Here is a 13,775-nt window from a genome sequence, read left to right on the forward strand (position 1 = left end):
GGGAAAGATCCTGGTGGAAGAGAGACAGAGCCTCCCGGGAGTTGCATCGTTGCTGTGCTCTGACACAAGAGCTGGACACGCACTCTGAACTCAGGTTCATAAAGTATCAGCTGCACAAGGTGGATTCTCTGCATCCTACACATCCTTGGACATCTGCACTGCTCCTGTAGAGAAGAAATCCTTCCCATGCACGTCAATGTTCAGCCTTTATCCAAAGACTCTGCAATTCATCAAAATGCCGATCCCAACCTTAAAAGAGCCTGTACAGGCCAAGTTCTTCAGCTATCTTGCAATGAGGGCCTGAAAACAGAATGCAAATGGTGAGCAGAACAAAGCAGGATTCAGTGTGCTCAGTCCAGCCAGGATTCACTGTGTTAGCTGGGAAGAGAGCAAGTGGAAACCCACCCTGTGCGTGTGTGAGTACACAGATATTCCAGTTTAGAGCAGGTATTGGATTCAATAAGACTGAGTTTAGGAATGACAGGCCTCAGAGCTCATGATTATACCATCATTAGACAGCTGGTATGGACACACAGGCCAGGAATGAGACTAAAAAAAAAATATCAAGCAGAGTTGTAGGCCACTGACATGGTATGAGAAGGGATGAAACAAGTTGAAGCTAAATCTTTCAGATTACGGAGCAAGGGAAGGAGGAGATGCACCAACATTCAGGCTACAAGCAAGGCTTGGAAATGACAAGTTCAGTCCTAGTTCTATTAGACACCCAAATTTACCAAGAATGCTTCATTCCTCAGTCTCCATACAACCCACCTCTAGGGCCACCTTGCCCTGAGACTGTCATAACGGAGACCACCACTGGGAGAGCCCGCACGGTTTGGCCAGCTGATGGTTTCGGTGATTTGTGAGGCAGGGTATGGGCAGCCAGCAGCCACCCATGGTTCATGGCCTGAGGTATCATCAAGGAGCTTGTGCCGTTCCCCATGTAGCCAGAGGCTCAGAGATCGGCTACGAATTCTGCCCACGTGGAAAACATCACGGTCCCATGTCAGCTTCAGAAAATGGAGGATGCCCTTATGTTTATCAATAAGGCAGAGAACACATGCTATGAGAAGATGATGGTGTGTAAGACATATCAGTCTTCCATCGTCTTTGTACTTCATTCCTATGAATACGCTTCGCTGCCTACACCTAGTCCCAGGCTCGTCCCTGCACATGGACCACCACTGGGGAATTCCTGCTGTTTTCATCAGCTTAGAAACACTCAGCATGACCCGGCCTCTTCCAGCCCACGGCAAGCTCTGCGCATGGTGCAGGAGGCAGAAGGGGATGAGGAACACATGTTGGGGGCATGTTGTTGCAGGTCTCGCAGTGGCTGCACTATTGAGGTGTAGCTGATATTCTTGTCTCTATGCCAGGGAGCCTCTTTGCTCAGTTTCAGCAAAAGGCAAGGAAGATCAGCAGCCTTGGAGGAGCTACAGAGAATTGGCAGGCTTGGCTGCGTCAGGAGGGGTCAAGGCAGAGAGCCATAAGGAAAAGGAGGGCAGGGACAGGGCAAGAGAGAGGGAGGAATTTGTCAACAGAAAAACAGGTATTTGAAAGGGAAGGCAACTAAAACTCCTTTTCTTTTTCCAGCTGGATGGAGGTTGTACAGATGGAGACTGCATGGCTCCTAGACTAGGACCGACAATAGTTTTGACAGTACAAAATGACCACAGCCAACTCAAGCGTTTGGCTGCCAAAGTCACACCTGAAGAGATGCTGCTATCTGGGAAAAGCAAAGCATAAGACAGCTTTCTGCACTGCCTCTCTCTTTGTTTGCCTCGGCTTTAGCCTTGAAAGATACTTGGTGCTTTAAAGACCTTGGCAGACAGGGGTAGAACTGATCCGAATAAAACAATGAAGAGGTCCGCATCTGAGCTACGTGGATTGGACTCTCTCTAAAGTTAATGCACATTGTACAATTCATCATGCACTAAAACACAGAGCTAAAATAGGACAGGTGAGTCATGCCTAAAAATACCTTATCACCTCCATTATCTAATAAGGGAAGCCTTGACTGCCCAGTCCAGCTGCAGATGTTTAAATATCACAGGTTTCTGAGGTGGTGAGGAGTGAATCCACCCCAGGTTCCTGTCAGTCGCTCTCAGTAGCAGAAATGACCCCTCCTTTTCCAACACTGCCTGCAGATCAGCCGGGTGAAATACTTGTGCTATGCTTTGCTGCGGCTGCCTCCCCCTCAGATACTTAAAGCCCAGGAACGTGCCAGTCAAGGCTGAGATCCACAGCACAGCTCCTTTCTCTTTTAAGGTATGTTTGAGGTATATGCCACTCCCGGAGATCAGAGGTACTGAAAACTGAGGCTTTCAGCCCTGGCTCTGTATCCGCAAACCGCAGAAGAGCTAAGCGCCATGTGTCAGATGAGCGGGATAAATCCCTCCCCGTTAATCAAGGATCAGCCCCGCAGTCAGCTCCTGGGGCTAATGCTTTAATGTGATCTGACGAAGCAGGGGAGAGGAGCGGTAGCGAGAGAGATGGTTGCCTTGTGATTAGCTTCAAGGTAGGCGGGGAAGAAAAAAGAGGGTCCCGGTGTGTCAGGCCAGGAGGGTTTAAATACAAAACTGCCTGGCTGTGGCCTGCAGGGATCGTTATTGGCAGGAAAGTCACCTTTGGGGCTGAGAATCACATAGTGCTCTTGGAAAGAAAAGCTCTTATAACTGAGAAGAAAAAGCTTTCCCTCGCAGGGCCTGACGATATCAGTGGGAAGACCGGCATGTATTTGAAAGCATCATTTACCCACGTTGTTAGCATCACCTCCAGAGAGGCTGCGGCAGGGGATAGAATTCGTTACCTGTGGCAGAGCTGGCAGGACAGGACGGGAAAATGGTTTGGGCAGCAGAGTCCAACCCAGAAACCATTCCTGACTTCTGTGTCAATTCCAAAAATAACAGCTTTTTTTCATCAAATCTTCTTCCCGCATCCCTCTAGTATCACAGCGTATTTCTCACGATCTTCCATCTCACCATCTTTCTCACGATTCTTCCACGACTACACCGGTACCCAAGACCTGCTGTCGCCATGGGAGACCACGATCTCCCAGATCAGGACAGACTGAGTGCTACTGGAAAAGCCCTCAGTTCACGCTCTGGGTTGCCCAGCCCAAATCCTTTTCCTTGGGCATGAGATGCATGATATTCTTGCTGCGTGCGAACATTTTATCTCGGGTTACTATGAGTTAGCTCTCCTTCTCAGCACTCCTAGACAACTGGCTGTCAGGGAACATATACGGCTATCGACTGCCTGCCTTCCTGCCCACGTTTCCCCGCTCCCAGCCTGCGGACCATTCCTATCGCCTGAGATAACCCTTCGCAGAGCATCTCCCAGCACAGTGCTGAACTCACCATAGTAAATCCTGATGCTGGCCAGCAGTCCTCTGTTAGCATGCAGGAACGAAGGAACAACTCTCACTGTGTGTGCTTCCAAGGAAACTGGGCATGATTGCAGATATTTCCACTTTTAAGTACCTGTTTGTACATACACTTAACATAAAGAATTCAGTCAAAGCTACTTTGGAGTTATCAATAACCCACCATTGCAAAAATGGATGCCTTTGGGTGACTATCCCAATGAGATTCTTGGTAATTAGCCCTACAAATACCATCATTAAACTTCAAACTAATATAAAGAAAATGTGCAACTGAGCGTGCTAATAATAGCACCACCAGTTTCTTATACTGAATGTCTCCATAAAGATATTCTTTATAACACCTTTGGCACAACTGGGACCTTGCATAATTAAATTTGATTTCACTTTCTTACAACTCTAAGCATAACTGGAGATTTCTAATTAGTTACAATTATTCTTTTCAGAAATGTGTTCTATTTAGTATAATCTTGTATTCATCTAGCCAAATGCCATATGTATTTATTATCATTATCTCCTACTGATAGCTTTTTAACTGAGACATTTTGACCGAGATAAATAACTACATGCCTCCCAACCACAACTCTTTGTGCGGCATCTGCTTTGGGTGATAAAATAATTTACTAAGTGAAAAATGGCAGTTTATGGAGATAAGATAATTTTCCATTCTACTATTTTAAGTAGAGATAAAAATGCAGGCTGATTATCTTCTAAATCTAACATTTCCACACCCCACCCCACCAAGAGCTGCTAATAAAGTGGCCTCAAGAGAACTTCTGTTCTCATTAATGAAACTTCCCCACCTAATTGTGTTTCCCTTCTGCTAGAAGACAGCAGAGAAGTAGGCTACAGTTTTCTCTCCACGGCTACACCACCTGTCTGGCTGGCATGCCCAGGAGAGCTCTTCATGCCACTCGGTGGGACATGCAAGTATTGCAAGGCCAGTAACGTCCATGCCCAAGAGGCCCACCCTGATATCAGTAAAAGAGGTATTTTGGCCTGTGTCGGTGCAATGCTCGGCGAGGTGCTCCCAAACACAACCCACACCCGTGTGCTACCTGTGCTCCTGAAGCCACGTGGTGCCAATTACAAGAGCAACTAGGCAAAAAATACCGCTATTTTCTGCACAATTATGCCTCGAGCTGAAAAAGCCCAGATGCGGTCTCTCGCAGAGTTCACTCAAGCAAAAGGCAGAGGTTGAATTAGCAGCTACAATGGAAATAGACAAAAAGCGATAAATTCAAGAACAAAACACCGGAACTTATTTACTTTCTGGGAAATTAATGAACCTCAAGAGCTCATAAGTTGCAAAGCAAGTTAAATAAATATCTTTCCCTTATAAAATCTTGGGAATTACAGCAAGTAGAATTGACTTTATGCTTGCCTTCTCTCTAGTTCACTACAGGTACCAATCTGGTGAAATACAGAAGGGAAATGGCAAGACAAACCTATATCAAAATGAAAATAACATTAAACAAAGGAGCTGGAGCAGGTCAGGGAGTAATGCATAACTTCACATATTATGTAAGTTATTTTGCCATAACGATGCTTACCATTTCTTTAGTGCTTTATACTCATGGATGTAGGACACAGTATGCCTTTGGAGGTGATTCTATCACACACGAGGCTTTGAAAAGATCCACCAGCAAGTTAAAAGTAATTGAACTTAGAAAAGCATTTGTACTTACCAAATATACTGCAGGGTCTCAATGCTTTCTAGGTCAATGCTGTATCTGACTTAGTTTGCAGTTTTCTCAACACCAAGCATTCAGAAATCCTAAATGTAACACCAACATCATGCTACTTAAATAAATAATGAGATCATTTTATTTACTTGCAGATTTTTATGCATACAGGTTGTTTTTTCTCCATGCTTTCCACATTTTTTTTTTTTTCTGGACAGGAGCATTAGGAATTTACTTGGGGGTAGGGGTGAAAGAAGCTAAAGTTTTAGGTTACCGTGTTTCAGCTGAGACATCAAGAAGCATACGGAGCCCTTCCCCCAGCATTTTTAGGTTAATGATACAATCACAGCATTTGACAATAATTTGAAAATTACCAATTAAATCAGTTTTTGTAGGCTTAGTCTCAGACTCAGTCTCTTTTGTCAAGAAATACACCTCACAAAATTGGTTTAAACAATTAAAAAAGTTAAAATAGTGAAATTTAGTGTCTACCATGATACTTCTGGATGCACGCACTTGAAAGACAACCCCCTGACTGTATGAAAATTATTTTGGTACCAAAAATTACTCATTTATGGAATATAGCAGAATCCAGCCCACAATTTTTAATATGCCGACGTCAAATATGGTAGATTAAACAAGAGGTTTCATGTTTGGCATATAAAGCTCTCTATTCTAGGTCACTGACAGTAACCCTCCATCGTAAAGCAGTAATGAGCTTTATAGTTTCATTAAAATATTACTTCTCCTTTTGTGTATTAAAGATGATTTCTTATCCTGTTCTCTTTATCTGTTTGTATTTGGCGCAGCTGTTTCATTATTGATGTAAAGAAGCAATTCAAAATTTAATGTTTAATTTTCATGTAAATCTTTCTTGTCTAAATAATTGATGGGAAAGATGAGCATAGGCATTTGGAGTCAGCGGTTGTTATTCCTTCTGCCTTTTCTTATCTTTGTAGTAGTACTCTCCATCAAGCCCCCTAGAGAACGCACCTTTTGGGGGAGATGGCTTGAATTCCCCAGCCTTGTATCATTCCAGATGGGGAATTATCCGAGTACAAATCTCTGCTCTGTCCTCCAAAATCTATACGTTCATCCTGCCTCCCATATGGCTAAGTACCTGATTTTGCATAAAGTCCTCAATCTTCTGCATCATGAGGAGCCTGGAAAGCCACAGACAGCTGATCCTGCAGCTGGCCTGTTTGTCCAAATGCCTATCTAAAAATGCTTGAATTTAGTAAACTAGGCAAAAGGCCAGGCAGCAAAATGCTATTGCCCCACAGCATAATCTATGCTCGACAGTCAGGATTGAGTCATGCTCTGCCCCTTTGCAAGGATCTTCCTCTGCTGGGTTTATGGACGTTGTTTCTGGAGATCCCAAACTACTACCATAGCACTGAAAACTACTCCATCTTCGTCCAAACTCTTCCAACCCTGCTTTCCATTATTCAGTAATTCATATTTACATATGTGGCCCAAGCCTGTACATAAATCCCTGACGGTGCCTTACACCCCAAGGGAGAAACTATCTGGATCTATCAGGGTGTCTCCTGAGAGAGAAACAGTGTCTCTTCCATGGTTTTAATACAGCTTGCATCACAGCATTTTCACAGCAATTAATATATTTAATAAACTCATAGAATGACCTCCTTTCATAATGTTTAAGTTTAAAATTTCATTACAATCTGAAGAAAATACTCTGGACTAGAAAACAGGCTATTCTGAGGAAAATAAGTCAGTGGCTTCCTCCTACTCTGTCCTGCTAACATTTTAATATATAAGTATTTTCTTCAAAAGTTAAATAGAATTGTAAGCTGTAACAGGGAATAAATGTTATAAAGATAGAAATCTCTACTGCCATTTACGTGATAAGTTAAAAAAAGTATCCGTCTTTTCATGCTTGGGGGTATTTTTCCCTCAGAAGACACTTTTTAATCTGATTTAAATCCAATTAAGCCTGAACATCTAAAATGAAGAACAAGTCTTTGAATTTATGTATAACTGATTTAACTAATCACTGTCTTACTGCAGAGCTACTAAGAAAACAAACTATGAAAAATAAATGTGAAATTAGATCCAAATCACAGACAGCCTTGATTTTGTTTTGAAAATAAATAAATAATCATTCTGCACAAAGCATTGGCTTCTGTTTGCTTCCAGCAAGTCAAAGCTGCAGTTATTAGATTTAAAAACTAACACTGAAAAATTATTTTATAGTTCAAAAAAGACAATGTGCTTTTTACCTTCACATTTAGGACAGAAAACATTTGTGTTCCTCGACAAACTCTCCTCCAGACAGACTAGAGACACCGCAGCAACGGGGGAAGCCCTGCTGCTTCAACAGCCCTACCCTGATTTCAGCTGGCCACGCATTTAGCACTTGGCTTCTTCAATTTCTTACACCGTCTTTAACCAAGCGTGCCGGGACCTTGCTGGCCGGTTGCTCCCAGCCGTGATGCCAGCCTGGGAGGTGTCCCGCCATCCCTCGTACTCTCCATACCTCCCCCAAGGAGGGGACAGGCATTGGAGCCCGCTGGCTACATGGCTCTGACATGATGGGCATCCACGTGTCCCGCAGACTCCCTGACCCACGCACCGGTATCACCCAACGCCCGAGCAATACGTCTCATCACTGAGCTGTCTCCTGAACAGGCTGCAAGGGCTGCAGAGGGGTTCATTAGGGAGGCGAGTCTGAAGGACAGGTAGGAAGCACTGCCCTTTCATCTCTCTGTTGCTCTGTTACTTTCTGTTCTTCCCCATTTGCCAGCCCTGACACCGAATGCTAATCAGATCGGGCTTTAGCCAGCCTCAGGCTGCCATTTCCAGGTAATTAGTCCAGGTATCCCACACTTTACTCTGACTTCCTCATGTATCAAGCAACTTTGGTAATCCACAGATATTTCAGAAGCATGCCTGAGACCTGGAAATCTCAGTTCCTGCCACATCGTACCTATAAGTTGAAGAAAGACTACGTTACTGTCATCACAACTGTAGCACGCTGCATGTTACAGAATATCATAATTGTATAAATACAGGATAATGGAATAACTTTTAAAGCTCCCTGTCATAAAATATCTTCCATTAAAGTTGCCGTCTGCTTCATATGTGGAAACCACTATCTCATCAGTGAGATGACACCGGAATACTGCCAGACAGCGTGAGGCTCAACGCCTGATAAACCAGCTTTCTCGCTGTAGATCACAAGCTTCATCGCTGCAGGCCGAGCTCCTCCCAAACCCGTTAGTACAAATTAACGTGTGCATCCAGCTTCCTCGAAGCGATCTCGCTGACGTTTTTCCTTCCCCTCTCACAGGCATGCTGCCATACACTGGCACTGGGCTCCCAGAGATTGCATCTAGAAAAGCACCATGCAGAAGCCGCTCATTCCTGAAATATCTGTCGGCTGCCTATCATAGTTCATAGCCAGCTGCAAATGCTGCTTGCAACAGCTCGGAAACCCTGCAGCTATTCAGCCTGGGCAGTAAGAGCAAGGATGGCAAGCCCAAAATGACAGCTCTTAACTCACTGCCTCGTTCCTTTCCATGAAATAAAGTTTTTTCTCCTCCTCTTTTGAACTATGTAACAGATTACAAAGCTTTCAGAGGGCAAAAAGTGGGAAAACTCACATATGTGCCCTGGAGATATGTCTTAGGTATGCATACAGGGAAAGAAACTTTCTCAGATTATTTCTTAAACCGCGGCACAATTCTGTGCATCCAGCTTGGTGCTGTGGCAAGAAGCAGCAGTCAGCTGGTGCTGTGATTTGCCAGTGATTTTTCTCAAGGTGTAAGGGAAAGGATTACTCAGCTAGAGGTCATCTTAATTTTTTTATGATACTTGTTTTGATAATCCAAAATTTACCACAGGTTAAAAAAAAAACAAACCTTCCAGAATTTTTAAGCCACTTGAAGATTCTCCCATTCAGTCTGTAACATAAATGTTCCAATTTCTCATCTTGTTTGCAATCTCTACCTAATAACCCTTGGCACTGAAAAGGATTAAGCAACAGGATGATTATTACAAACCATATCGTACTTGACAAGCATTAACTGAATGGCATTAAAGGTCCAAGCACCTGAGCTGGAATTGCAGGTATTTCTCTTCCTCCGTAAACAGCACTGAGGAGCCCACAGGCAACAGCAGAAATGCAAGAGGCTGATATGCAAACAAACCCCAGGTTAGCTCCCAAAGTTTGTCAGAGCTGGTTTTTAGTCCTGGACCTCTCCATCACAGGAATCAGTCAGCCATATGAAATTGGATTCCTAAATTGCCGTGGTGCACTGTAAGCTGCTCCAGTATTGCCGTTTTACCTGGTATCTTTCGGTGTATTATATTCCAGTTAGCCCAGGTGTCAGGAGGGAACACATTTCTGTTCTTTCCTTTAAGGCTGATATATCAGGAGATTGTTTTCTGGGTAATTTTTTCCCCTAAATATTGACAGCCAGGAAAATTGAAAGAAAAACAGACCATCGAGAGATTTGAACCATTTCCTCTTTGTTCTGGAAAAAGGTGAGTTAGTTAAGAGGTAATAAAAAGTGATGGATTTGTGGGAGAGCAAAATTAGCTATGATATATTTTAAAGCACTTTTGATATATTTATTAAAAGTCAAGATGTGCTTCAAAAGAAATCCCAGTGCACTTTCAAAAAATTGCATGGCTTAAAAAAGATGCACTTAAGAAATGAATCAACACTTTTTTTTTAAAAAAAAATTGCATTGGGATTTATCAGTTTGGTACCAGCAGTAGGGAAGGTTTTGCTGCAGCATTCTAATTAGCACAAGCAGATCTTCTGTAAACTTGAGCACTCCAGATTTATAACAATAGTGAGAGATGGGCTTATGCACAAAGCATTTTTACAGTATTTATTACAGAACAGTTTTCTCCTCACCTGCCTATACTGCAGTCACTGTAGGAAATGCAAAGAAAGAAAAATGGGATGGACATCGCTGATGGCAATGCACCTTACTGATGAGGTGGCATTCATTATCTTCCCCTGCGTAATTGGATTTAGGCATGTCACCATTTTTAATATAGCATAAGCAGTCAATTAAGTTCTATTTCCCACTTATAAGCCCACAAATGGAATAAAGGGAGCCAATGGCGGGGGGGAGGAGGGGCAGGGGAGGGAGGCAGGGAAGGAGGAAGGCACAATTTAGGAATTGCTTGAGCCTGTATTTGATTAAGAAAAACAACGTATGGCAATTCATACGCACACAAACATGCTCCTATTATTCAAGGCTCAGCAAATCTCCCAGAGGACAGTTTAACGGCCACTATCTACCTTGACCAGATGAAGTCCCTTTTCTTAATCCTCAGTCCTCCTGAACTTTAATCCACTGCTATTTTAATTTGTCATAAAATCTTCTATTTGCCTTGCCATGTTATTACCCAATCAGTAAGTATATTATGTCCTCATAACTTGTATGTGTTCACTTTGTTACGTGAGTAGAGGATAGGTTACTGTGCCTTCCTGAGCTAGCTGTAAATAAAAACACCATATTTAAAAACTAGAGAAGAAATCGTACAGCAAGATCAAAAGACCCTGGTTCTCGTCCTAGATTAGTATCATGAAAAGGCAGATGCTTTCTTCTTTTACAAAAACAATTTTTTTCTCTTCTCCCCACTATTTACTCGGTGCCACATTAACCCTTCCAATGCCTGTACCAGGCAGAACGAGCCATGTCACCTCTCGGACCTAGGAGCTGCATCTGGGGATGCCTTGCAGGGGCTTCGCAGGCTGGGGAGGAGGGGAGAGCCGGGTAGAGGTACTGATGGACCCACTCCTCTGGCTACCGAACCACCACCACCGACCAGACCACATTGCTCCCCCGACCATATCCCAGACCCCAGGAATGTGCATCAGGATAACACTGTGCAACAAGGCAACTCCAGGCTGGATCGGCATCCAGCAAGTTTGAGAGACTAACCTGCAAAAGAGGCAGCGATCAAAAACTGAATTAAATTGATAGCGAAAACCCTAGTAGCGTTCCCATGTCCGCTGCAGTTTGGGTGCATAACTCACGGCAGGTGTATGTCACTGACTTGCAAGAAGTCTGTTTTCTTAGAAGAACAAGAGCTTGAGTGAAAACAACCTTGTCAAAATATAATCGTCTCCCTTCCCCCAGCCTGAACTAAGCAGCTATTAAAAGCTACCAGAATACAAGAGGCAAAATATCTACTGCATGTTTATTTAAATATGCTACACAGTCACCTTGAATTATAATATCACTCCTGCTTCTAGCTGCATTTTTAACCTTCTAGAATTTTTTCTTCTTCAAGCCAAGAGAATAAATTAGGCAGGGAAACAATACTGAACCTAATACTTCACTGTATGCTCAGTGGCTGTGTCCTGGTTTCGGCTAGGATAGAGTTAATTGTCTTCCTAGTAGCTGGTATAGTCTGTGATTTGGATTTAGTATAACATCGATGACACACTGATGGTTTAGTTGTTGCTAAGTAGTGCTTACACCAGTCAAGGACTTCTCAGCTTCCCATGCTCTGCCCAGTGCACAAGCAGCTGGGAGGGGGCACAGCCAGGACAGCTGACCCAGACTGGCCCAAGGGCTATGCCATACCAACGTCATGCCCAGTATAGAAACTGGGGGGAGTTGGCCAGGGGGCAGTGATCGCTGCCTGGGGACAGGCTGGGCATCATCAGCGGGTGGTGAGCAATTGCATCGTGCATCACTTGCTTTCTACATTCTTTTATTATTATTATTACTACTACTAGTAGTTTATTTTATTTCAATTATTAAACTGTTCTTATCTCAACCCATGAATTTTCTCACTTTTACTCTTCCAATTGTCTCCCCCATCCCAGCAGGGCGAGGAGCGAGCGAGTGGCTCAGTTACCAGCTGGGGTTAAACAACAGGCTGCTAAAAATCCTGTGACCTCTTGAGTTCTGCTAAAACAGAACATATTTAGTATTTTGCTAAACTAACCGTATGTATTGAAAAGAAATGGTAAAACAACAGAGCTCTGACTGTGTCCAGTATTAGGAGAACTGTGAACTTTCGATTTGGAGGTTTTTGACAGAGGCAGAAGTTATAAATATCAGCAAGTGTTCCGCAGTGCTTCACTGATGTTCCCCCTGTGCAATTTGTTTACTGCTTCAAGATATTAGACAGCCATATATTTTACTTTCCCTGCTAGTAGCCAATTTGCAAGAAAGCAAGTAATATAAAAATGGCTATTTACTCTGTAACAAGCAGTACAGTACATTATCACTCGACATTGATGTTGTTAGAGGATAGCAAATCAATAATCAGTTCTTATTCACTAACTTTGTAAACCATCTGCTTCTATCATTGCAAAGCATGCTCTGCTGCAGCAAAAGCCTTTACTGCCATGCTAGCACACAATTTCCTTTATAAAGTCTAAGACAATGTCATATCAAAAGCTTTTTAATTGCCTTAGCATTTAAATAAGTGAAACAGGTTATACAGAAATTCTGCAGAAAGAGATAAATTGTAACCCCTGTGAAAGCTCATCCTCATCAGAAAATATTTTGTTTACCTTTCAAACTCAGAGTTTGTGGTCATATGATATATTACATTATTAGATCCTACGTGGCAATTTTATTATTACCATTTATCATCTGATCGGAGCGGGCGCAAGACGCGCGGCTGAGAGCACCACGCACCGACCCCGCTCCTAAGAGTTCCCTCTCTGCGCAGCTCAGTCCAGAGGTGACTGCTCAGCTCACCCGTGTGCCTCCATTTAGGCATCCTTGTAGAGGCCCTCAAAGGCATCTACTGCTCTTCACTCGTCATCTAGGGAGCTCAGCACTCATTTTAAGGTACTGTTTTGTTAAATATCTAACATCTGAGAACAATTTGGGAAGAACTACACAGTCACTGTAAAGTCTCAGGCATCCCATAGAATATTCAAAAAATTTTCTACCAAGGATGAATGTGGGCATGTGGGATGGGGAGGGCAGAACTGCAGGCAGAACTTAACTTGGAGGTTTACAAAGCTTCAAGCCTCCAGTAATCACTTCTAAGCTGCCAATAGAGTCATTGGTTTCCTCAGCGAGTTGACTACTCATTAGAAAGAAATGAGCAATGTAGAGACCCAGAATCCCAGTCCTGCTCTATTTTACTCACAGCCCTTTGCTTCAACAATAAATCTTGCCATTACAACTCCAGCCAGGCAGCTAGGAAATGCCACGCTGCTGGCTGTCTGCTCTGCCTTCCCGTCCCCCGCCCCGGCACCAGCCCCACTCTCACCGCACTCATCCCAGGCCACTGAACCTCAGACTCCGTTAATCTTACAAAACCAACAGATTTTTTTCCACCCTTATCTTCTTTAAATAATTCTGCCCACACCTCTAAATGAAAACACAGCAACACCTTGCTCCAGCCTCCTGCTCTCACCATGCACGGTGCAGCCATGGAGGAGCAGAGGGCATCCACGGGCCGTGCCCACCCCCAGCGCATCCTCTCCAGTATGGGGAAGCCGCAGCTCCAAGACCCACACTCCTGCTCTTGGGCTTTCTCCCAGTGGCCAGGGTCAGTGGCCACTTGCCACAAACCCAGGCACCAAGTGTTGTCAGGATTTATTTGTAAATAAAACCACAGCATAGAAGGCTGAAGCAGTTTCAAACCTCGAGTGTCCACGCCCTAAAGACAAAGAAAAAAAATCTAATAATCTTCTAGTGTATTGACTCCTTTGGACTACTTTTTTTTGTTTCTTTGGCTTAGGAGTC

This window comes from Platalea leucorodia (genome assembly GCF_965183815.1).
Source record: "Platalea leucorodia genome assembly, chromosome: 7".
Lineage (NCBI taxonomy): Eukaryota > Metazoa > Chordata > Aves > Pelecaniformes > Threskiornithidae > Platalea > Platalea leucorodia.